The sequence below is a fragment of the Oenanthe melanoleuca genome, unplaced genomic scaffold (assembly GCF_029582105.1).
Source record: "Oenanthe melanoleuca isolate GR-GAL-2019-014 unplaced genomic scaffold, OMel1.0 S001, whole genome shotgun sequence".
Classification (NCBI taxonomy): Eukaryota; Metazoa; Chordata; class Aves; order Passeriformes; family Muscicapidae; genus Oenanthe; species Oenanthe melanoleuca.
In genome coordinates this window covers 4,014,638-4,041,342 of record NW_026612650.1, presented here as the reverse complement: position 1 = coordinate 4,041,342, position 26,705 = coordinate 4,014,638, and the positions used below count along the sequence as shown (strand labels likewise).

At 48.8% G+C, this 26,705-nt stretch overlaps 2 protein-coding genes and 1 pseudogene across 2 annotated transcripts in view; 1 reads left to right on the top strand and 2 right to left on the bottom strand.

Moving 5' to 3' along the window:
- LOC130266173 (zinc finger protein 3-like) overlaps window positions 1–26,705 on the top strand; it is a 164,538-nt gene that overhangs the window by 63,082 nt on the left and 74,751 nt on the right. The window lies entirely within an intron of this gene.
- Window positions 1–26,705, bottom strand: part of LOC130266179 (zinc finger protein 892-like) — a 70,622-nt gene that overhangs the window by 13,065 nt on the left and 30,852 nt on the right. The window lies entirely within an intron of this gene.
- Window positions 16,950–19,750, bottom strand: LOC130266172 (class II histocompatibility antigen, B-L beta chain-like; annotated as a pseudogene).

The window sequence follows — 26,705 nt, the reverse complement described above, 5'->3', positions numbered from 1 at the left end:
AAAGTCATGAACTAAAATTTCTCTTTTTTTTAAACTATGGAGAAAAAAACCTTGTTTCCCTATAACATATAAAAATATTCTGAAATGAATATCACTGTTCTAACTGTAAATATAAACAAAAGCGTTAATATGAAACAAATGTTAAAATTGGTGTAATCCCCTAAGTTTATATCATAAAAAAGCCACAGTTGTTTCCCCCCAAAAAAGAAAAGGAAAAAACCCTCTGTTCTCAAAAATAAAATAAGTTTTTGTTTAAACTGATATAATTCTCAAAGTGTCCCTCATAAGTTAATATAGTCCTCAGTAAAAGTTATGAGGAAAACTGTTACTTTGAAAAAAGGATTTTTAGATTGTAATCAGATTTCCATTCTCCCAGGCAGCTAATCACTGTAACATCAAAACCAAAAGAAAACTTTCTTGTACAGAAGTCTTCATAGACTGAAAAAGGTCTCCTCTTTCAAGTAAATTAGTAAAAAACTGTTTTAAAGATGGTAAACTGAGTTGTTTTTTGTATTTCATTTGTTTTTCATATTAAAAAGTCGTCTAAAGTTTTATTCTACTTTTTTTTTTTCTTATTGTTTCTAGTCATAAAATTTCTCTTTATACCCTTTAAAGTTAAAGCTGTTTTTTGTCTTCCTCCTATATCTCACAACAAAAAAATTTCAAATGCACAAACCAAAACCACTACATCTAACATCAGGGATTCCAGGATTTTGATTTCTTGTTGCCAAATGCTGATGAACTGGGGCAAAGATCTAGACCTTGGAGACAGTGAGGTGGAAACCCCTCCAAAAAAGGTTCTCCTTTCCCTCCTAAGCATATGGATCCTCAGCTTGCACAGACACGTGTTGCAGTGTGCTTCTTGTTAATGGCATGTTCTGTTATTACCCAAGTTAAATTTGGTTGGTTTAATCCAAAATTATACCCTGCCACCCACCGTGTCAGTCTGTCCTGAATTACCTGTCAATCCTGCTTTGAGCCAATCCCCTGCTTGGAATTCCCCTTTGGAAATCACCTAAAACTCCGGGTCTCATTAGTCCATGTGACCCAGTTTTCCCCTCTACCTCCCTCATTGGACAGTGCCTTTGTGAACCCTACCTTTTACCCCTCCCCAGAATTTCTCCAGTTTGCTAAGAATTTGTAGCTTCCCCTTGAACCTCTCCCATATTTAAGTTATTGCACCTTTGCAATTTTTGTCTTTTGCCCTGCAATTTCCCCAGAGTAATAAATCATTTTTATCCTATACAAAAGACCTTCCCCTCCTTCTTGCCTGCTTCAAACGCAATCTGACAGCCAAAAGGCCATGGAGCAATAGCTTGAGCCACATCCAAGGCCTCCTGTTCTGGGAGTGTGACACACTCTAGGCACAGGACTATAGTGGCAAAGTGAGTTCAGCTCTGGCGGTTGGGTCAGTTGGTGCCCAACGTGAGGCCCCGTGAGCAGATCCCATGGATGAACTATGGGTTTTAATCCAGATAAGTTCTGGCCATCAGCTGCCTCTGAGTGCAGCTGACTGGAAAGTTTTCTCCAGCAGCTTGTTTTGGGGAGGAAGTGATAGCCTCTAGTACCTGAGGAATACTTCCCTGAAGGAGGATTTTTGCTGCAGCCCCTGTCCAGTGGACCAAAAAAAGGAGGGTGAATACCCCCCAAGTTAGGCTGAGGGTGCTCCAAATAGAGGGAAGAGTTCATTGGCCCCCGGGGGTGGAGGGGGGCCCACGAACCTGCAGGCTACAATAGTTAGCTGTGGAGACAGCTCCCCTTCCCTGAAACTAAAACTGGCCCTGGACCCTTCTCTTTAGTTGTTGTTTGTTATTACTGCAGCAGAGAGTGGAATTTTGTTGTGCCAACATAGCTTAAGATCAGGGAATATGGGTGCTAAACTGTCAGCACAGCAGAGGGGGACTTATTTTCTAATTGTGGGTACTTGGAGGGAGGGAAAAGAAAGTTTTCAAAGTGGTTGTTTAAACAGTTTGTTCAATGGCTTTTCCTCTGCTTTCCAAGGGTATCCCCTGAGGAAATACCAACCATTGCTTTTTGAGATACAGCTGGAAGCAAATTGACAGTTAACAAATAAAAGGGATGCCTGAGTTGCTGAATTCTTATCATTATTTGTGCTAATTTGATCGGTGCTAGTTGAGGAAAGTGGAGGAAAAGCTCAAACTAACCCCCCAGCTGCCCTGTCCCCTGATACAAAACCTTTGTCCCCTGCACCAGAAAGTCTGTGCCAGGCAATCTGCAATGCAGTGCAGGAGAGCCACCAACTCCCTGGCCTCCCACAGACTTCTTGATACCCTTGCCTTGATAGTGATGGCCAGGCTGTCAAGGACCTTTCCCTAAACCTTTCTTTCCCGGTTGTTAATCCTCCAGTTGAAGTTGATGCTCCCAAAGGAGATTCCCAAGTTTTCACTGAGTCCTCCCTTGTCATTCAGAATGGCCCCAGAGAGACACAAGACAGTGGATGCCACATGGCTGAGCCCCTCCCCTGTGTTTGTTCTTCCCAAAATCCCTTTCACCCTATCCCTGCCTGTGGGTATTTCTCTTCCCTCAGGTCCCTCTGGCTAGCTCTGGACCAGAGGAGAGAGTAAAACCCACATGGACAAAAGGTGAAAGATAAAGGAGGCTTCCCTTCCTGGGATAGAGTCCAGCAGTTTATTACCGAACAAATCCAGAGAAGAGAGAGAGAATAAAGGCATGGCAGGTAATTTTAAACTCGGGCAGAGCGGAGGGGAGGAACCGAACCACAACCAATGAGATCCCACCAGCGGGGAGAGGCGAAGGGAGGGCTGAAGCAACTCCATAAACTCAGTGTTGGGGGTTGGGTTTTTGTTCTTTTCCTTTCTCAGGTTAAAGAATTTTTTTCATTATCGTGCTAATGGAGCCTGCCGGGTTACTCCCATGCTCTTTTGATGACTCTAGACAAAGGGGTAGGGGGTGCGGGCTTCCGGGGGCGGGGGCTACTCATGCATCCAGTGAGCTCGGAGGAGGAGGACCCCCGTCTACAGCGCACGTGGTCGGAACGCAGGGGAGCCAGATGCTCTGCCATCAACTGCTCCTGCATCTACTCTGCTCCAGCCTTGTACCTCTGAGGACTCAGATGACCACCAGGACACAAACAGTGATCGAGGAGTTGTCCCCTCCAGCCTGCTCCCACCTGAGGCACAGCGTGGCCGCTGACACCACCCCAGCCCCCCCACTCCCGCCTGCTCTCTGCAGCTGTGCGGGCTCTGCCACGTTTTCCATGAGAGGAATGTTACATTTGTCTTTACAAATAAGTTGTAGATCTGTTGGTGGATAAAGTTACCACCTAGAGATAAACGAAACAATGGGAGGGATTACACTGATTGATGAATGGAAAAAGAGATTTGCATTTACAAACAAACTGTAGGTTTGCTGGTAAATGAAATTGGGTAACAGGAGATGAAAGAAGCAACGGGGTGTGTGTGGGGGGGGGGAACTATGAATTCTACAAGAATTAAAAATTAAAAGGAAGGGTTATACATTAGAGGGGAATGTCAGGTGTCGGGCGTTCCGGGAAGTCTGTGCCTCTCAAGTACCTCAGCCAATGGGGAAAGAGAGGGGGGAAAAGCGGCTGGGAAATTAGGATAAAAAGGGAGGCTGTGTCCTCCAAAAATTGGAGACATCCCAGGGGAATGCCCCATGGCCTCTCCCTTTATTCGAATAAATAAAAAGGACTCCTCTGTCTCCTTTTTGGACATAAACCTCTGGTGTTTGTGGATTAATTTTCCTTACAATTTGGGGGCTCGTGTCCGGGATATTTCCATCATCCGGGGTGGCAGGCAGCGGTGGAGCTGAAGGCGCGCCTCACCCAGTTTCGGTGATCAGCTCCCCTGGGTGCCGGCTGGCACCGGGCGATCGATTGGGTTCCCGAGATTGTCCAGGAGACAGAGGAGTGGCGGACCAGGGGTCCGTGAAGAGTCCGCAGGGAAGGACCACTGAAAATCTCACCGGTGAGTAAAATGGAATCCTCAGAGAGCAAACCTGGGAGGGCGCCCACGGAGGGCAGCACAGGTACACCTGGGAGGGCACACATGGAGGGGTGCACAGGCGAAACGGGGAACCCATGGAGGGTTGGAAGGGTGAAGCCGGGAAAGGGCCGTGGCAAAAACGATCCCATAATACCCCCAGAGAGTCCCTTGGGGAGAATGCTGAGGTCTTGGGACAGATTGTATATTCACCCAGAAGTAACTAGGGAAATAATGGTAAAAATATTGTTATTTTGTGTAGCCGGAGTATAAGTTGGAAAAGGGGCATTTGTGGCCATGTTATGGATCAGATAAAATTCATTTGTGTCGTATTCTGTGGAGGTATTTAGAGGAGAATTGGAAATGGTGGATTGAAAGGGAATGTGGATTAATATAGGTTAGACAAGCAAAAGGAGAAATCTATGTATTAAGAAAAAGAAATGGAGAAGAAGAAAAAGGGGAGGAGGACGAAAATGGGGAGGATTGGGATGTTTTTCAGCACCTTCCCCCACCTTGTCCTCCAGTGTTGCCAGCTGACCCAGGGCCAGCTGCAGGTCACCTGTACCCTCAACTTCCAGAGCAAAGGAATCACGGAAATATTATTCCTACAGCCCCACCTGAGAATAACGATGTTGCAGGGGGAGGGGAGCAGCATGTGGTATCACCCCCTAGAACTAGAAGAGGAACTCAATTTAGGGCATCAGAAACCCCCCAAGAGACAGGGGTACACCAGATGCCACTCCGTCAAGTTCCTTTGGGGGGTCAAGGAGGAGGATTTGGGTTTGTGATTGTACCACCCAGGATATAAGATGGTTGAAAAAAGAATTACCCCCACATTTACATGATCCCATAGGGGTGGGGGAAAAGATAAAGGAATATTTGGGAAATGCAGATTATACATGGAAGGATTGGGATTTTCTTTTGGGAATTTTGTTTGGGTCATCAGAGAAACGAATGATTTTGCAGAAAGCTCGGCAGCTGTGGGAGGATGAACATCCACATGCAGCAGGGGGGGCTGGACCCAACGCACCTACGGTGGATGATGCCATCCCCCAGGCGGACCCCCAGTGGGACCCAAATAACCGGGCTAGTCTGGCTCACCTCCATGATTACCGTGCTTATCTGATTAGGGCAATCAAGTCAGCTGCTCCCAAAGCTAACAACGTAGCTAAGGCTATGTCATTAGAACAGGAGAAAGAGGAAAGTCCCTCTCATTGGTTGGAGAGGATTATGGATGCCTTGAGGAAACATGGGGGGATGGATCCTGAGGCGCCAGCCTTTGACACATTGCTGAAAGTGCAATTTGTTACTAAGGCTTGGCCTGATATAAGGAAAGGAGTACAAAAAGATGAAGAGTGGCAAAATAAGCCTCTGGAAGAATTGGTTAGAAAAGCACAGCAGATATATGTAAGAAGGGATGAGGAAAAGGCAAAGGCTAAAGCAAAGATGATGGCAGAGTTTTTGCAGCCCCGGAGGAATAAACTGCAGGGTCCAAGGAGTCCCCCAGAACAGAGGGGACGGGGTCGGCCAGGGAAGTGGCAGAGGCATCCCCTCTTCGGCAGGGGAAAGCCAACCCAAATCGCGGCTGGGGAGAAACCAGTGTGCAATCTGCAGGGCAGAAGGGCATTGGAAAAATGAGTGTCCGCAGAAACAGCTGGACCCTCAGGAAGAGGAAGTCCAGAGGATAATGGAAATGGATTGTTAGGGGTGTCAGGGGCTCCTATTATATCAAGGACCCACTACTCAGGAGCCCTTGATAACTTTTAAGGTGGGTCCGGATCGAGAGGAGGTGTGTTTTTTGGTAGACACAGGGGCCTCCCGATCCACCTTAAATTTTATACCTGGGGGGGGGAAATTGTCAAAAAGATCTGTGGTTATTCAAGGAGTGAGTGGAAAGGATGAGCGAGTGTATTTTATTCAACCACTGTTAATCGATGTGGGGGACAGGTTTGAACTGCATGAATTCCTGTTTGTTCCTAATTGTGATTGTAATTTACTGGGAAGAGATCTGATGGCTAGAAAGGGAATGCAAATTAGTATTGTAAGAAGTGACACGGAGTCCAAAACTGTAGTATCTTTGTGTAAAATATCTGTGAAGGCTTATACCTAAATAAATCCAGAAGTGTGGGCAGCCCCAGGGAAATATGGAAAACTAGATATAGAACCTCTCCAAATTACTTTAAAACAACCAGGACAAGTGGTATCTAAAAAGCAATATCCTCTTTCAAGGGAGGGAAAGAAGGGGTTACAGCTTGTTATTGAGTCCCTGCTAAAAGCCAGGTCTGTTGGAGCCATGTATGTCTCCTTATAATACCCCTATCCTGCCGGTTAAGAAACCAGATGGAACATACAGAATAGTGCAGGATTTAAGAATAATAACTGAAATTGTCAAACCAAGGCATCCCACAGTTCCGGATCCATATACAATCCTAAATCAGATCCCTTCTTCACGTCGGTATTATTCTGTACTGGATTTGAAGGATGCTTTCTGGGGGTGTCCGATTACGGAAGATAGTAAACTGTATTTTGCCTTTGAATGGGAACAGGAGGAAGGAGGGAAGATGATAAAACAACAGTTGACGTGGACAGTCCTTCCCCAGGGGTATACAGAGTCACCGGTTTTGTTTGGACAAGCTTTGCAGAAAATATTAAGAGAGTTTACTCCACCCTCAGGAATTAAGCTGTTGCAATATGTAGATGATTTGCTGTTATCGGGGGAGCAGGAAAAGGTGGTTGATGAGGCTACTGTAAAACTGCTTAATATTTCCTTGCAAAAAAGGGACTTAGAGTGTCCAAAAAGAAAGCTCAGTTAGTAGAAAAAAAGGTCAAATATTTGGGACACATTCTGACTGAGGGGTACGGTGTATTGATCCAGAAAGAATAAAAGGGATTTTGCAAATACCATTACCCCAAACTAAAAAGGAGCTACGGCAATTTTTAGGGTTTGTTGGGTACTGTAGATCCTGGATCGAGGATTTTTCTATCATAGCTAGACCTTTATATAACTCCTTAACTCAAAACAGTCCTAATGTCGTGGTATGGACACCGGAAGGAGAGCAAAGCTTCAGAAAATTAAAAGACAAATTAGTTAATGCCCCAGTCTTAGGTCTTCCAGATGCAGAAAAAGAATTTCAACTACATGTGGATGTTAAACTGGGACATGCTAAAGGAATTTTGGTACAAGAACATGAAGACCTGTCACCTATTTCCCTAAATTGTTAGACCCAGTGTCCAGAGGCTGGTCCCATTGTCTGTAGAACTGTGCAGCCACAGCCCTGATGGTGGCTGAGGCAGGAAAGCTGACAAGGGGAGGGTATCTGATCATAAAGGTTTCACATCAGATTAAAGCTTTGTTAACTGAGAGAGCCTCTAAGTGGATGACGAGCGCTCGATTATTACAGTATGAATCTTGTTTAATGGAACAGAAAGATTTAGAAGTTAAAAATGGGGAGAATTTTAATCCAGCCTCCTGTTTAAATGGCCCCGTAGAAAGGGGGAGACAGGAGGAAAGCCATGATTGTATCCAGGTTGTAGATCTCCAGACTAGAGCTAGGAAAAATTTGAGAGATACTCCCTGGCCTGAGGGAGAGAATGTGTTCATTGATGGGTCGTCAAGAGTGATAAATGGGAAGCATTTTACAGGATACTCTATCGTGAATGGGAAACAATTAAAGGAAGGGGGGAGGTTACTGCCCACCTGGTCAGCCCAGACAGCTGAGCTGTATGCACTGATCAGAGCCTGTGAGTTATACCGGGATAAGACAGTGAATGTTTTTACTGATTCTAAATATGCATATGGGGTGCTACATGCATTTGGGAAACTGTGGGAAGAACGAGGTTTATGAAATTGTAGGGGAAAGACGTTAGCCCATGAGAACTTAGTCTCTTGCCTATTAGAGGTGGTGAATTTACCACAAAGGGTGGCAATAATCCACATTAAGGGGCATCAGGCAGGGTACTCAGAGGAGGCATTAGGAAACCGACTGGCTGATGAAGAAGCCCGGAAAGCTGCATTGTTGCCAGAAATCTCTTAAGATCCTCCCCTTACTCCCAGTAACTGCACCGCTGCCAGAGAAACTGTCTTTCCCACCAGAAGAACTCGAGATAATTAAAAAAAGTGGGGCAGAAGAAAGAGGAAATAATTGGTTTACAAGGGATGGGAGGCAGTGGATCCCAAAAGCTCTGGCCTTGCAATTGTTAAAACAACTTCATGAAGGGAGTCATTGGGGCTCTCGAGGGTTGGCAGAAGCCTTCCTAAAAATGTATGCTGCTGTGGGTCTTTTTAGCTTGGCAAAACGAGCTATTGAGGGTTGTTTGACTTGTGCTAAAACCAATAACAAAGATACAAAGAAACTTGCCAGGGGAGGGAGGCCTTGGGCTGTGCGTCCCTTCCAGAGATGTCAGGTAGATTTTACTGAGATGCCCCGAGTGGCAAGGTTTAAATATCTTCTGGTAATAGTATGTCAATTAACAGGGTGGCCAGAAGCATTCCCTACTGTTTCAGCAACTACAGGATCAGTAGTTAAAGTATTTTTGGAACAAATAATTCCAAGATATGGAATTGTGGAAGCAATAGACTCAGATGGGGGAACTCATTTTACAGGAAAAATTCTTCAAGGAGCTAGGGCTGCTTTAGGGATACAATGGAACCTGCATACCCCCTGGCACCCCCAGAGTTCGGGTCGGGTTGAAAGAATGAATGGAGAAATAAAGAAACACCTTCTGAAGCTGGTGATAGAAACCAAGATGCCGTGGGTACGGCTCCTGCCCCTGGCTTTGGCAAGAATAAGGGCCAGACCCAGGGAAGATATTCAATTATCTCCCTTTGAATTAATGTTTGGAATTCCTTACCCTTGCAACTCTCAGCCTAGTGAGGGGGTAGAGATAAGTGATGTGTATTTGAAACATTATGTGTCTCGGGTACTGTCTCTTGTGAAATCTCTTTGACAGGAGGCTCAGCTAGCACAGACCCTGCCTTTGGACTTTGCTGTTCACAACATCCAGCCAGGAGATTGGATCCTAGTTAAGGAGTATAAAGAAGCACCGCTGGTGGTGAAGTGGCGTGGACCGTTCCAGGTGTTGCTGACCACAGAAACAGCCGTCAAGACAGCTGAACACGGGTGGACCCATCACACTCGGGTCAAGGTCTCTGAGGCCCCAGAGATTTGGACATCTCATCTGGAGATGAGGGACAGGAAGCCACGACTGACACTCCGCAGGGGCGGACTGGAGCAGTATCAAGTGTGTCGACATCGAGGGAAGCCTCGTGTGCCCACCCACGGACTGCCTGCTGAAATAGTTAGTGTGGGCATCCCTGCTCTCGGATCTCCAGTCTGGCTGGGGGGCCAGTCCTTTGCTGTCACTTTTGTCTTTATGTTAAGCTGTTTCTGTGCCTTCACTCACCACAGGTGCAGAAAACAACGTGAAAGTCAAAATTAGTTTGGGGAATTACATAACACCATTAGAATGTTTCTCTTAATGATCTTACCTTTCTACTGTCAGTTAGGGTGGGGCCAGAAATGGGAAAATAAGTTTTTAACTTTAGGAGAAGAAGTAGCAAAAACCTTTAACCTTAGCAATTGCTGGGTCTGTGGGGTGCCAGGGGGATCTGAAAACTGGCCATGGGTGGCCAGCCCAGTCGAACCTAAATGGTGGGTTAGCACCCTGAGTGAGGTCCATAATGGAACAGGATTCTGGGATGAAGAAGGAAGTCCATGGCAGCTTCATTCTTCTGAAAGAGGCACTTATTGTCTAAATAGAACAGGAAGCAAATACATGGGAAAAAATGTTTGTGACTGGACTTTATCTTTGGGTTTAGATTGTTAGACCCCCAACTGCCTTCCTTATGATTGTTCCAGATATCAGGGCAGATGGAATCAACCTCATGTTAAGCTCTCAAATGGTAGCTGGGTAGTGTTCCTACCATAATTACCAGAAAGATTTGGAAGGCTGTAAAGCAGTGGGAAGGGATAAGTTTTTTGACTCCTTATTTTTAAGCTGCCCCCGAGATAATTCCACAAGTAGGACACATGTTGTTCGTGACTATCAGTGGAAGCGGCAACACTGGAATGGAACTCGAACTCTTTTTAGCAGGTTCTGGTCCAAATCTAATAAAACAGATCTGGGATGTAACTGCAGCTGGAAACCTCATGTGGGAGCATGGAAGTGCAAATACTATGATTCCTATGGTGGGGCAACTATTGTTGGGGGACCACTAGGCCCAGGAAGCAAGCTCTATTTTGACCCCCCAGTAGATCATGAAAATTGGGAAGGTCCCTTTGCCAACGGGACCTGGGCTTTAAAGGGGCATTACTGGATTTGTGGCCAACACGCCTATCACAGGTTACCCCCAAACTGGTTGGGGATATGTTATGTGGGGTATATCAGACTTCTGTTCTTTCTGCTACCATAGGTTCAGGGAAACCAGTTAGGAATCAAGGTATATGATGATCTAATCAGGGAAAAGCGGGTCGATTGGGGGAGCACCCAAAAGTGAGTGATAATGAGTGGCCACCTAAACAAACCATACAACACTATGGACCAGCCACTTAAAATCCTAATGAATTAATATCGGGTGCCAGAGAACCCATTTATAATTTAAATCGAATAATTAGGTTACAAGCTCTCTTTGAAATAGTAAGTAACCAGACAGCTACAGCTCTTGACCTTCTTGCTGACCAATCTACTCAGATGAGAAATGCAATATTCCAACACCGGATGGTATTAGACTATTTATTAGCAGAAGAAGGGGGTGTGTGTGGCAAATTAAATGACTCAAATTGCTGTTTGCAAATAGATGACAATGGAAAAGTGGTGAAACAAATAGCAAAAGGAATAAGAAAGTTAGCTCATGTACCTGTCCAAACATAGAAAGGATGGGAATGGGACATGTTTTCGTGGCTACCTGGTGGACTGTGGGTTAAACAACTGCTTTTTTTCCTCTTATGTGCTGTAGCGACTCTAATCTTTTTACCATGCATGATTGATTCCTTGCTTAGTACAACTTATTCAACATGTGATCAAGGGGATGCAGGTTATAGCCATGCCTACTGACACACAGATGGCTACAAAAGGACAAAAATTGATGTCATTGCAAATAATTGCAAAACCAAAAAAGACACAAGAACAAGAAATTTCGACAATGATAGCTAAAGTTTGTAAAGACAATTACTAAAAATAAAAAAAGGAGGGATTGAGAGGAATGTTACATTTGTCTTTACAAATAAGTTGTAGATCTATTGGTAGATAAAGTTAGCACCTAGAGATAAAAGAAACAATGGGAGGGATTACACTGATTGATGAATGGAAAAAGAGATTTGCATTTACAAACTGTTGGTTTGCTGGTAAATGAAATTGGGTAACAGGAGATGAAAGAAGCAACGGGGGGGGGGGGGTGGGGGGGAACTATGAATTCTACAAGAATTAAAAATTAAAAGGGAGGGTTATACATTAGAGGGGAATGTCAGGTGTCAGGCGTTCCGGGAAGTCTGTGCCTCTCAAGTACCTCAGGCAATGGGGAATGAGAGAGGGAAAAGCGGCTGGGAAATTAGGATAAAAGGAGGCTGCGTCCTCCAAAAATTTGAGACATCCCAGGGGAATGCCCCATGGCCTCTCCCTTTATTCGAATAAATAAAAAGGACTCCTCTGTCTCCTTTTTGGACATAAACCTCTGGTGTTTGTGGATTAATTTTCCTTACATCCATCACCAGGAACAGACACAGGCCGAGTGTGTCAGCAGCTAAAGAAAGGACTGGAACTGAGTTATTTGTTCTGTTTTGTTGTTAATTTTAATAACTGCTATTGATATTAGTCAAGAGCTGTTATTCCTACCCCCTTATCTCTGCCTTAGAGTTCTTGATTCAAAGAAATATAACACTTGGGAGGGAGCAGAATTAAATTTTCTATTTCAAAGAGGAGCTTCTGTATTTATTGGCAGACACCTGTCCTTCAAACTAGGACAGATTTTGGTGCCCAATTTGGGGCAGAGGGCATTGAGAGGTGAGTTAAGACAGGAATAACAGCTCTTGAGCTGCAACATGTTGTCCAGTTTAATCTGGCTTGGGCTTCATGTGATCACAGATATCTCTCTCCCATTTGCAAGCCCTTATTTGAATATGGGCCCCCTCACCAAACTTACTGTAGCTTTTATCCATTTCATTGTGGGTTGATTATGTCAGGAATTCATGTTTTTTTAATTTTTTCTGGAAAGTGTCCACATGGATCCAGAGCTATTGTACTCTACCTGTGTGTCTCTGGGGTTATGTCAATAATGGTACTTACTGTGAGGCAATGAATGCAAGGGAATTTTTCTCCCAACCCATCACCCAGTTTTTTGAGGCTACCCCACCAGTTGTCAAGGATTTCAGATCTGCTTTAATTGCCAATGTTATTATACAGTGACTGGTGTTGCTGATAGGCCTGTTCTACTTAGCATTCAGAAACAAGGGAATATTGGCTTGGATAACAACCCTGATGCCTACCCCAGGAAACAGAGGTGCTGCCCCAGAGCCTGACCCAGACCCAGGGACTGTCCCAGAGCCTGACCCTGCCCCAAGAACTAGGGATGCTGCTCCACAACCCACTGCAGAAATGAACCACCCAGAGTGGGTGGGGGTTCTAGTGAAGGAGATAGGCCAGATGTTGAAGGAGCACTTTTCCCCAGCTGGTGAGAAACCCTCCCCCTGCCCTAAAGAGGGAGAGTCTGATGGTGCTGCAATGGAACCCGTACATGTTGTATCTGTCCAGGCTCCAGCTGGATCACAGGGGCAGCCACAGCCAGCAGCAGTTGCCCCTGTGAAAACTAGAAAATCTAAAATGAAAACAAAGTACCTAGATAATGTGGATCAGCAAGGAGGGCCCTCACAACCAGCAGGGGAGCCAGAGGTTGAGATCGTCACTGGGTCCCTCTCGAAAAGTTTCCGTAACCTGCGAAAAGACGTTGTATGGCGGGGCCGTGAGCCTTTTACAACTTGATGACTCCCGCTCTGGGATGTTATGGGAACAGGTATACAACTGGATGGTACTGAAGCCAGGAATTTGAGACCCTTGACCCAGGACTCCGGTGTGGATCAGGTATCTGTAAGGGAGCCAGGTCCCCTTCCCCTCTGGGAATGGCTTTTGATGAGTGTGAGAGAGAGGTTTGTCCACAGAGAGAGAATGCAGGAGCACCACTGTAGAATGTGCTGGAAGACCCTTGAGGAAGGGATCCAGCAGCTGAGAGAAGTGGCAGTATTAGAGGTACTCTTTGGGAGGGGCAGACAGCATGACAATGACCCTGACAAGGTCAGGTGCACAGGGCAGATGCTGTGGAATCTGGCAAACCTGGGGCCATCTCAATATATCACCTTCATTGCAATGATCAATGCTGATAACCACTGAGAGACAGTGGGTTCTGTTGCCAACAAGCTCAAAAATTTTGAGAGTATGATGAATGGCCCAATTCAGGCTCATGTCTCTGCTGTGGTCAAGAGCCTCTAAGAGGAGATGAGGGAGGAGATGAGGAAGATCACTGCGGCACCAGTGCGAGTCACAGGCCCCCAAGTTAGAGCCCAACCCCCCCCCAGCTAGGGAGAGAGGGTACACCCCACGAGCTGATCTGTAGTTCTTTCTGTGTGACCATGGGGAAGATGTGGGAAAATGGGATGGGAAACCCACTTCTGTCCTGGCAGCATGGGTGCATGAACTCAGGGAGGGAAGCACTAACCAAAGAAGTTCTACTAAAGTGATCGTAGCCTCGACCTCCCATAACCAAGGTGCAAGATATTACAGAAGGGATCCACTTGAAGGAACCTCTACTATGTATGCCCAGGAAGGAAATAATAACCAGGGCTAGAAGGGCCCTGCCTCTAGCCAGGGAGAGGCATGGGATGACAGAGTCTATTGGACAGTGTAGATCTGATGGCCTGGCACATCAAAGCCACAGAAACATAGAGTGCTAGTTGATACTGGTTCACAATGCACCCTAATACCATCAGAACATGTGGGGAAGGAACCTGTTTCCATTGTTGGGGTGACAGGGGGATCACAGGAATACACTTTACTGGAAGCTGAGATTAGCCTGACAGGGAAGGGGTGGCCAAAACATCCAATTGTAACAGGCCCAGGGGCACCACGCATTCTAGGCATAGACTTCCTCAGGAACGGCTACTACAAAGACCCAAAGGGACTCAGGTAGGTTTTTGCAATAGATGCTGTAGTGGCAGAGAGCATTAAGCAGTTGAGCACCTTGCCTGGACTGTCAGAAAACCCATCTGCAGAGGGACTCCTGAAAGTGACAGAGCAACAGGTACCAATTGCCACCTTGACAGTGCGCCGCCGGCAGTACCGGACAAATCGAGATGCTGTGATCCCCATCCACAAGATGATCCGTGAGCTGGAGAGCCAAAGGGTGGTCAGCAAAACCCATTCACCCTTCAACAGCCCCATCTGGCCTGTGCACAAATCTGATGGAGAAGGGAGACTGACTGTGGACTATTGTGCACTGAATGAAGTGACTCCACCGCTGAGGGCTGCCGTGCCGGACATGTTGGAACTCCAGTATAAGCTGAAGTCCAAGGCAGCAAGGTGGTATGCCACCATTGACATTGCCAATGCATTTTTCTCCATTCCTCTGGCAGCAGAGTGCAGGCCTCAGTTTGCTTTCACCTGGAGGGGCGTGCAGTACACGTGGAACTGACTGCCCCAGAGGTAGAAACACAGCCCCACCATCTGCCATGGACTGATCCAGGCTGCACTGGAAAAGGGTGAAGCTCCAGAACATTTGCAGTACATCGATGACATCATTGTGTGAGAGAAAACAGCAATGGAGGTATATTGAGAAAGGAAAGAAGATCATCCAGATTCTACTGGGAGCCACCTTGGCCATCAAGAAGAGCAAAGTCAAAGGACCTGCTCAAGAGTTCCAGTTCCTGGGAGTGAAGTGGCAAGATTGACGGCATCAGAATCCCAATGAGGTCATCACTAAGATCACTGTGATGTCTTCATCATCCAATGAGAAGGAAACACAAGCTTTCCTAGGTGCCATAGGCTTTTGGAGAATGCACATCCCTGAGTACAGCCAGACTGTGAACTCTCTCTACCTGGTCACCCAGAAGAAGAATGATTTCCACTGGGGCCCTGAACAGCAACAAGCCTTCACCCAGATCAAGCAGGAGATCGCTCAAGTGGTAGCCCTTGCGCCAGACAGAATGGGACCACAGGTGAGGAATGTGCTTTACTCTGCAGCTGGGAACACGGGCTTGTCCTGGAGCCTTTGGCAGAAGGTGCCTGGAGAGACCCGAGGCCGACCTCTGGGATTCTGGAGCCAAAGTTACAGAGGGTCCAAAGCCAACTACACTCCCACAGAGAAGGAAATCCTGGCTGCCTATGAAGGAGTTCAAGCTGCCTCAGAGGTGATTGGCACAGAAGCACAACTCCTCTTGGCACCCCGACTGCCAGTGCTGGGGTGGATGTTCAAAGGAAAGGTTCCCTCAACCCACCATGCCACCAGTGCTACATGGAGCAAATGGATTGCCCTCATCACATAGCACGCCCGGACTGGAAAACTGAATCACCCTGGGATTTTGGAGATAATAACAAACTGTCCAGAAGGTGAAGTTTTTGGTCTCGCCAATGAAGAGGAACAGAAGCAAGTGACACAGGCTGAAGAATCCCTACCGTGCAACCAACTGCCAGCAGATGAAAAATGCTACGCCCTTTTCACCGACAGTTCCTGTTGCATTGTGGGGATGAACCGGAAGTGGAAAGCAGCCGTATGGAGCCCCACACGACAGGTCGCACAAGCTACCGAAGGAGAAGGTAGATAAAGTCAACTTGCTGAACTGAAAGCTGTTCAGCTGGCTTTGGACATTGCTGAAAGAGAGATGTGGCCAAAACTCTACCTTTACACTGATTCATGGATGGTAGCCAATGCTCTGTAAGGTTGGCTGAAAAGGTGGAAAAAGACTGACTGGCAACCTAGAGGGAAAATAATCTGTGCTGCTGATGAGTGGAAAGACATTGCCACTCGGGTAGAGAAGATACCCATGAAAGTCCGTCATGTGGATGCCCATGTTCCCAAGAGTCGAGCTAAAGAAGAACACTGGCACAACAAGCAGGTAGATCAGGCTGCACAGATAGAGGTGTCAAAGGTAGACTTAGATTAGGAACACGAGGGAGAATTTTTCCTGTCTCGATGGGCCCACGATACCTCAGGTCATCAGGGCAGAGATGCCACCTATAAGTGGGCACGAGACCTAGGGTTGGATTTAACCATGGACATCATCTCTCAAGTTATCCATAACTGTGACACGTGCACTGCCATCAAGCAGGCCAAGCGGGTAAAGCCCCTCTGGTATGGGGGGCGATGGTCCAAGTACAAGTACGGAGAGGCCTGGCAGATTGACTACATCACACTGCCTCAGACCCGCCAAGGCAAGCGCTACGTGCTGACCATGGTGGAAGCCACCACCGGGAAATTGGAGGAGCAGGAGGAGGAGGAGGAGGAGGAGGAGTTGGGGTCTCTGCCCGCACTGTCCCCGCCCATCCCACAGCGCCCCGAGTGCGGGAGGAGCTCCGTTCGCTGCTCCAGCTCCATCCCCGGGTCGTGATCGGCGCTGGATGAACGCCAGGGGCCCCCGGGGAGCAAAGCCGTGGTGATCCCCGTTCGGAAGATTCCTGTCTGGGGGGCTCCATTTCGGCTTTTCATCCTCATCTTGTTCCTGCTCCGGCTCTCATCTCTCCCTCCGCCTCCTCCCGCTACTCCTCCCCCAACTCCTCCATCGCCCCTCCCGCTGCTCCTTCCTCATCCGGCCACATTCTCCTCTTCTTCCCCGCCCTTCTTCAGCTCCTTCCTCACCCGTCTTCTGCCTCCTCCTCCTCCATCCCTTCTCCCCTCCCACCCTTGAATCCTTCCCCATATTCCCAACACCATCGCATTCCGCCCCCCAAATCCCTCCCCAGTTCTCCCCAATAAACGGCACCGGATCTAAATGGGAAGCTTTATTGGGAACACTGGGAGCAGCCGGGCGGGGGCAGAGTGACAGCGACGCGAAGGGTGTAGGGGGGACACACGACCCGCCCCAAAATGAGCGCGGGGACGGAGCGGGGGGTCCCGGGCGGGCCCGAGGCCACAGCGAGGGGCTGCGGCCGCTGGCGGCTCAGGAGCTCTGCGGGCACAGAAAAGGGGGTGACACCGGGTTTGGGGCCCCGGGAGGAGCGCACACGCTCCGGGACAGGGGGGACACGACCCCCGGCACCCCCCCCGAACCTTCTTGCGCAGGTAGAAGCCGAGCCCCAGCGCCAGGAAGACTGAGCCCAACACGAAGCCCCCGATCTCCGTCAGCACCTTTCTGCGGGCGGCGTCCAGCGGCATCTCTGGGGTGCGCGGGGCTCAGCAACCCCAAAACATCGCACTGACACACCGAGCCCCTCTCAGCACCCTCCCGATCGCCCCCAGCCCACACGGGACCCCCGGAATCTCCTCCCGTTCCCTTCCCAGTCTCCCCAGCACCCAACAAAGCCCCTCCTGTCCCTCTCACCATCCCACTGACGCTTCCCAGTTGTGCCCCCTCACGGCCCCAGGACCCCCAAACCCTCTCCCAGTCCCTTCCCAGCCCCACCCGGACTCACCCAGGCCCCTCCCAGTCTCTTCCCAGCACAACCAACCTCATCCCGAGCCCCGCTTTCCCATCCCCAATCTCCTTCCAGCCCCTCCGGGCTCGCTCAGATCCCTCCCAGTTACACCCAGCACCCCCATACTCCCTCCCAGTGCCCACCAGCACCCCCACAACCCCATCCCACCCTCCCCAGCATCCTTCAAACTCCTTCCCAGCCCTTCCACACCCCCCAGCCCCTCTCCTACTTTCACCCGGCCTCTCTCCCTGTCCCTCCCAGTTGCTCCCAGCACATCCCAGTGCCTCTGGCAGCCCCCCCAGTGCCTCCCCCGTACCCCAGCGCTGTCTCAGCGGCTGCTCCAGGCTGACGTGCTCCACCTGGCACGTGTAGGTGACCCCGCTCCGGGGGGGCGTTTCCAGCAGCACCAGCAGCTGGTAGGTCCAGTCGCCATTGGCCACCACGTCGGTGGCCACCACGTGCTCCGAAAGCTCCTGCTGGCCCTGGAACCACCTCACTTGGATCTGGGCAGGGTAGAAATCCAGCACGGAGCAGAGCAGGCGGACGGGGCCGGGCTGGGAGCTCGAGGGCATCAGCGAGATGGACACGCTGGGGGGCACTGGGAGAGAGCGGGGACAGACTGGGATCAGCTGGGGGGAACTGAGAGAGAGAGGGGAGGAGTTGAGTGGGACTGGGAGGGACTGGGATGGACCGAGAGTGACTGAAAATGGACTGGGAAAGACTGGGAATGGACTGGGATGAATTGGAAATGATCTGGGAATGAGCTGAGAAGGAGTGGGAGGGACTGGTTCGGACTGGGAGAAACTGCGGCGGCACTGGGATGAACTGGGAATGAAGCGCGGGGCACTGGGATGCAAAGTCTAGCGCCGGGCACATTCAGTTGTGGATTTGCCAAGCAACTGATGAGTCATGAGAGAATCGCCTTCTGATTGGCTGGGAGGCGTCTGCTCCAACCACGAGTGGAACCAACGAGATGGGGGCAGGCCGATGGACTGGGATGGACTGGGAGAGCCACAGGGGTCACTGGGAAGAACAGGAGACTCCGGGGATGGGCACAGGGAGGGCTGGAGGCTCTGGGGTGATTCCCAGGGAGGGTTTGAGTGGCTCCAGGGTCATTCCCAGGGCTGGGCCCGAGGAGACACGCTCTGCCCCATGCTCACCTCTGCGCTCCACGCTGAACGGGGCGATGATCTTGTAGTTGGGCCGGCAGAACGTGTCCACCAAAGTCCGTTGTACTGCACCCATTTCAGGTCGCTGTTTAATCGCCGGGCATTCATCTCTCCAAAAGGATTGAAATCCAAGAACAGCCCCACGTCGCTGTCGAACCGCAGGAGCTCCTCCCGGTTGTAGAAATGCCTCTCCATGTACCTCACCTTCTTTGTGCCGTTAATGAAGTAGCACTCATGCTTCATCATAAACTGGAGCACCGCTCTTTGTGCAAGATCCAAATCAGGGGGTGACCCCCAGCAAACCCAGAGCTCCGGGGCTACCCCGGATCCCCACCCCGCAGCGCCTGTGCCCCACGGCCGCCATGGGACCCTCCTGCCCGCGATCCAACTTCCTCTTCTCCACCATTCCCCCATTTCCCCTTTCACATCCTCTCCCCACCCACATCCAGCCGTTCCTCAAATAACTTTTAGGGTCCCATTTCCTCCTTATTCCCCTTTCCCACCGTTTTCCTAGAATACCGAGCCCGCTCCCGCTCAGTTTTACGGTTCCACCCGCCCCTTTTCCCCACTTTCCCGCCCTCTCCCACCCCTTTCTCAGCTTCCCCCAAACCTCAACCCTTTCCGCTCTTCCTTTGGGGGTCCCCTCCTCCTATTCCCCCTCAGTTTCGGGCTCCCTCCCGCCCCCTCCGCTCACCTGAGAGCTCCGCGCTCGCCCCAGGGGGCGCTCCCAGCAGCACCAGTGCCACCAGTACGGCCCCAGCTGCCGCCACTCGCCCCATGGCCAGCGCGGGGCAGGAGCCGCAGCCCCAAAGCCGCCGCTGCGGCTGCGCTGGGAGCCCCAGGCCGGAGCGGGTTGGGCTCACGAGCACCGCGCGCTCCTATTGGCTCCGAGCACTTTTGGGGATCCGTTTGGCGCGGGCTCTGCCCGGGAGGTGATGAGGAACAAACGCTCCGCGCTCTCATTGCCCGCAGCGCGCTCCGCCCGCGGCGCCATCGGCTGAGGCAGGGCCGGGACGCTGCGGGCCCGGCGGGGGATTTTTGGGGAAGAGGAGCCTTGGGGTGGTGGGCAAGTGGGAGCGGGGATGGAGAGACACGGATTGCGCTCATCCCGGCACACAAAATACAGTTTACTTCACAAATTTTCCGTATTTACAAGTTATCAAATTTTGTACTCGCAGCTCCGGAATCTCCGGTAATTTTGTGTCCCTAAAAACCCGAAACCACCACGATTCACACCAAAAACCCTCCCGGAAGCTTTTCCTCTCTGATCTCTCCTCTTTGGGGTTATGGGGGTCCCCCTTCCCTGGGCTCCTGGTGTTTCCCTCTTTCCAGAGTCCCGCTCAGCGATGATCCAACGGGATTTGGGGTCCCGGGGGTTCTTTCTCCCCCGATTCTCTGCTCCAGCGTTCCACGCATCCCAGCTGAATCCCCTTTTTCAGCCGCCCCCCCCTCTCCAGGCTTCCGGGGCTCCCCCAGCTCTGCGTTCACCCCTCTCCCCTCACCCCACCCCGGGGCTCCCCCCGTTCCCCATCCCCCAAACCCGATGTCCCCCTCCCACGCAGAGACCCCCAAACATCCCCAGTACGGGGTTATTTCTCAGCTACTCCCAGCGCCATTTGTCAGGTTGCGATTTTCTCCTTTAAAGAGCAGCTAAAAGCTGCTGTAAAGTTCTTTTTTGCAAATACAAATCAATCTCGAAAGGCAAAGAATCACAGGTGTTAAAATCCATGATAAATTTTGGTGCAGAGCCCCAAAAGAAGCAGGAGCCGCTCCCGAGGGTCCCGCAGCCACGATGCTCCATTTCCTGTGGGAGAATCGGTGTTGGATGATCCCCAGTGACCCCCGATGGGCAGAGCCCTGGTGATCCGTGTTGGGAAGACACCTGGCTGGGGGGGCTCTGCGTCGTCCTGTCTCCCTGTGGGCACCTGGATGAACACAGGGGCAGAAACATCCATTGGGACGCAAACTGACATTGGGAATTTCTTGGGTAGAATGGATTTGTTGACTTTCAACCACAGAAAATTTTCTGTCTTCAGTCCTGTCTTCTGGCGGCCTCCAGGTATACTGAATCGTCTTTGAGGTCTTTTCCAACCTCAGTGATTGCACCATTTTGATTTTTTGTTACTAAAGTGTGTCTTCCACAGCAAAATAGTGACAGACTGGGGAAAGACAAAGATTTTGGAGACAGTGAGGTGGAAACCTGTTCAAAAAATCTTCTTCCTTCCCACCCAAGCACGTGAACATCTGGCACAGACACAGAAATCCTTTTCTTCTGGACGTGATTTGATTTTCATTTCTGTTCAGCCCTTTAAAACATCCAACACTGGGGTAAAAATAAAGACACTGAACTAAGACATGAGTGGGGACATGGGGGGACATAGACATGGTGGGACACAAATGGGAGGTGGTTATGGGGACACATGGAGGGGGATGTGGCCATTCATGGGAACATGAAGGACATGGACATGGATGGAGATGTGGGGGACACTGACAGGGATGGAAACATGGTGGGGACACAGCCATGGGTGAGGACATTGTGGGACATGGCCATGGCCCCTGCCATTGGGAGAACTTGCAGGGGCTGTGGGGGATGCTGGGTTTGAGGGATTTGAGGGTTCCTGAGAGGGACTTGGGGCTTGCTGAGGGCTTTGGGGACCCCAGGCCGAGCGGCTCCGGCTGCATTGGGAGACCCGGTGGAAGTTCTGGGGCAGCTGCTCAAGGACCCCCTGCTCTGGAGCCCCAGCCAGGCATTGGGCTTCTGGAAGGGAATTAATGTCCTTGTTGCCAGGAGGGAAATCCCAGCACCCCCAGGGTGTTTGGGGCAGCTGAGAGGCTCCAACAGGGAGGGGAATGACAGGCTTAGCTGTCTCATTCCAAAACTGCACCCCAAAAATCCCAATCCTCAGGCACTCCTCCCAGAAAAAAGTGGCAATGAGGTGCCTGAATTAAGGGACAGGGGGAATGGGACCCCCAGAGTGAGCAGGAGGGGCCTGGAACCCCCAAAACAAAGCATATGGGACAGAGGTCGTGGATTGGTGGGCAATGGGGATGTGGTGGAAGAGCAGGGAAAAAGAGAAGCTGGGACGCCCAAGGAGTGGGGGAGGGGGCTGGGACTCCCAAATTGCATTGTCAGGGGTCCCTCTCCTCCTTTCTAGTCCTGCCTCTTCTTCCTATTCTTTCTGGCCCTTTTCCTGCTCCTTCCTTTGCCCCCCTCCTCGTCCTCCATCCCTTCTCCTGCTCCCCCTGAGTCCAGCACCCACCGTTGTCCGCTCCATTTTACCAACAATGTCTCATCCCATGGAAGGAGTTGGGATGGAGCTGGGGCAGGTTGGGCTGGGGCAGCACTGGGCTCTTGGCCAGGCCTGGGCACCCCCCATGTGCCCTCTCCTCAAATTCACTTGGAGGCTTAGGGGGGTCCTGGCACCATTGGGGTGGGCACAGTGCCGTGTTGGGGTTCAGGTTCCTCCCAAGGCCCCCCAAGAGCGGGGTGAGAATGGGAGTGAATTACCAAAATATGAGTATTGGTCTAATACCGATACTCAACTGACAGACAAAAGACTCTCTAACAGTTTAAAGTTAGAAAGTGTATGTTCATTCAGCGCTGGGCAGCAGTGTGTGGTAATCCTCTAATACGCATGCTAAATCACAGGTGATCACAAAGTTTATTTATTAGCAAAGGATTCAAACAAATACATATTCATAATAACAGCCCCTCCCATCCCCTGCTTCCTATGATGATTAGCTTGAATAGCTATTAAGCATGCATGATTGACTTCTTAAATTAAGTCTGGGGTTGTTTTTGTGGGGAGGGGTCTTAAAAGGAGGAAGTAAGGTGAGTCTTCCTCACCCTAAACTTTTGACCTTTTCTATCACTGACAATACAAATGATTTCTGGGGATAGTCCAATTTTCCAAAGAATGGGTTTCTGGTTGCATTGTCTATCTTCCTTTGGATCTGCTCACTAGTTTCGTCTTTTTCCCTTGTAAGTACAGCTGAGCAAACATGAAATGACAGACAATCAATTATTTAAGTTTCAGATAACTACTCCCTTCTAACTTTTAATTGTTTTCAGCAAGGTAACTAAAATCCTAATTTTCTAAGGTTAGTGTTTCAATCTCTTGGTCACAGTCATCTCATGATCATGGTTGTCTCATTGTTATGGCCATCTCATGGTCCTTGTCATATCACGGCCATGGTCTTTTTGACCCCTTGGGTACAGTTAAGTCATGGTCACCTCATGGTCACCTCATGACCTTGATCACCTCACAGCTGTGTCATGGTCATTAAATGCTCACAGTCATGAAATGGTCATGGTCATCTTGTGGTCAGTTCATGCTCATGGTCATTTCCTGAGCACCATCATCTCATGTTCATGGTCATCGCCTGATCACAATCATCTCATGCTCATGGTTATATCAAGTTCATCTCATGGTCAGCTCAGGATCTTGATCATTGCCTGGCTGTGTCATTGTCATCCTATGGTCACAGTCTTCACATGGTGTAAGAGTCCATCTAAGAGCCTCTCGTTTGTTCTGCCCAACGACCCTCGCCTGAGGCCTAAAGAACTGCAGTTTAAAGGCGCTGGCCAGGGAAGAGAAGAATGCCAAGTGACTGTTCTCAGTTGGTGCCCATCCCAACCAGGGGCGATCTGCTCCCTCAGGTGTGAGAACAATGGATTGGTCACGGTGTGTTGCTCTTACGCAGGCTACTTGCTGCAGGACTGATCACAAGGACTGTTGGTGTGCCTGGAGCTTGCCATGGTGCGCTGCTCCTACGCAGGCCACTTGCCCACCATCCTGTTTCCACCTGCTTCTTTGAGCAACGATCTCCACGTACAATAGTCCATAAATCTTCCCCCCTTTTGGCCAGTCGCCCGACGCCTTGGAAAAGACTATAAAACATACCTTCAAACTGAAGACCCCCGAGATCTCCCCGGATGGCAACGGACCTCGGCTGCTTCTACGAAGATCGTCTGCCCGTCTTGGTAGCTATAATCCCAACCCCTTTTCTCTCTCTCTGTCTCTGTCTCTCTCTCTCTGTCTGTCCCTCTATCGCATTTTGTTGGCACTAAATAAAAGTGCATCTTTTGCAAAAGTAAACTGGTTTTGTCCCCTGTTGTGTCTTTTGCGCTTTGAGATCCCTAAAAGAACCTATCAGGACTCCACATGTGGTGTGGACCCTGACATTTAATTGGCGTAGCTGGCAGGATTCCCTGATACTGGAGGAGTTGGGGGTTTTCTGTGCACTTTGTACCAGGGGAAGACCTGTGCCATTTCAGCCGCACCCAGCCTGTCAGTACCGTAAGGACTGAACAGTGTTGGAAAGCAAGGGAGGTGGTATTGGGTTCTTCCCACAATCTGCACACAGACCCTGGTAGATAGTCAACTCCATTTCAGTTATCAGAGAAATTTTTGTAAAGGATCTCAACTGTGCAAAAGATGGGACTTGTGTTTTTGTTGTATATGTGTTGTTAAGCTGCTTGTTGTAGTTGAGGAGAGAACCTCCCAGGCAGTTTTTGATCCCCTAACCCAGGCAGGGAAGAAAGGGGATTTCCTCAGCGAAAGGCTGGGTGTTTTCTTGTTTTGGACCCCTAACCCAGGCAGGGAAGAAAGGGGATTGTCCTGAGCTAAAGGCTGAGTGTTTGTTGTTTTGTTGTTGACTACTTGGGATTGCGAAGAGACAAGCTGTTTTGTAACTAAGGTACTACCTCCCAAGTAGTGTGGTCTCTTCACCCGCTCCAGGGATGAGAAGGGAAACACATTTTTAGCTGTGCTTATTGTGTAATTTTAAGTGTGCCTCCCTGAGAGTGGTTTTAGTCCCTTTGTAAAAATGTCTGAAGAAGATAAAAATGCTTTTTATGCTTTGCTAGCTAAGTACAAAGCCAGACCCTCCCAAGGGGGAGAAGATTGGGCATACAGTAACTGGATTAATTTAGAAAATGTGATTGATAAGATACATTCTTTGCAACATGAAACAAAATTCAAACTGGGCAAAAATAAGACCATTCTCTGCTCAGTTTTGGGGGCCTGTCTTACGGCAGCTATAGAAACTCGCTTTACGTGAAGAAGTGAAGAAAGGGCAATTATTGACTCCCTACAAAATTTAGTGGAAATTTTGCAAAAACAATTAGATGAAGAAAGGAATGAGAATCATGCTTTGAGAGATGAGATTCATTCTTTAAGAGATGAGAATCATTCTTTAAGAGCTGCCCTAAGACAAGAACACACCAACACTTTAAAACACACTGATTTACCAAAAGAAACAGAAGAGAAAGAAACTCATCAAATATATCCTCAAAAAGAACTGACTCTGATGAAAAATAGTGGGGAATATTGCTGCCCTAGCTTGAGACCTTTGGTTAAAACAGAATACAATTTTATCAATGATGAGAATTTTGACCCACAAATAACCACTACAAAAATCCTGTACACTGCTACTAAATTATCAGAAGAAGCAGCTAGTGGGTACTGGGGACATGGGACTTTCTTAACAACAGAAGTCAAACGTAACTTATGGTCCCCAACTCAGTGTGCAGTTTATTGGGCAGCAGGGCTTAACCCTTTGGAAAGGGGAGACCTTGTAGCTTTAGTTGGTACTCCTGACCAACTCCTAGAAAACATTCAAAAAGCTGCTTGCTTGCAAATTATACATGAAATAAAACTCACTGCTGGCTATAAATCACCTATGCAATTACCTGTAAATGTAAAACAATACCCTCCTCCTTCTGGTGCCAAAGAAGGGCTCAAACTGGTTATACAGGACTTGCAAAACTCCCCTGTATGGCCAAACCAAAAACCCAAACCTGACAATGGGGCTGTTTATCAATATATCGATGATACCCTTGTGGGAAGAAATGAAATACAAGTAGTGGGGGATACCCAACAAAAAATAATCTCCCATTTGGAAAGCCCTAACTTGCAAATTGCCTCAGAGAAAATGCAAACACCTTCTCAGGAAGTGAAGTTTTTGAAGACAGCCACTACTGAGACTGCACCCCCTGAGAGGGTGGCCCAGAAATTCTCAGTAACAGAAGGAACTGTAAAAAATCTGGCAATAACAGAAACTGAGAGCTTGGGTAGCAGCTATGACAAACCTGTCTTGGTAATTAAAATAGCCTCTGCCCTCTCCACCAAACAATCTTTGTTCACTAATTTTTTGTTCACTAATGTTGTTTCTGCTGAACAAATTATTGCTGGGGGACGGGGTGGCTCTTGGGTTGGGTTGCTGATGGTTATTTGGAATGTTTTCCAGCTTGAAGCACAGAGTGCCTCCTTTGTCTGCAACTACACTAATTCTTATCCTGTGTTTAAAGGAGGTACAGAGTGGCTCCCGTTTTCTTGCAGCAAATGATTGGGAAGTTAACAGAATTCCAATCTGCATTACATGCTGAATAGTTCCATCATTTTAACCTCCTGCCTCTTTGTGGCAGATTCTGTTGTGTTTACTTTTCACAGAATAATACCACGGAACATGAAGATTAATTGCTGAATCCCTCATCAAACCTGTATACAGTTACAGCACAGGACCTTACAGCTGTGTTAGATTTTGTGAAGATTCAAAATCAAAATTGAACTGTTGTACAAGTTTCTTGTGAAATTATGTGTGGTAAAAACAATATAAAATACTGAGGGGAACTTGATGTTAATGTTATAACACCTACTACCCAGCCACCGGTAATACTGAGCCTGAAAATCTTTAAAATTGGATCTTAGGTAATTTGGTAAACTAGCCAAAACCAAATATTGTTTAAATCAGAATGGTCTTTTAAACAAGTCAAATTGCCAATGCAAGACCAGGAGGATCCTTTCAAGAAACAAACAAGAGACATAACCGGTGTTGTGGGAACAAGATTGGGAATTTTGAATAGTATTGATTTAGAAGTATTAATGAATAAATTGGTTAACATTTCTTTAGCTCTCTGCTGTATCCAGGTTCAATTGTG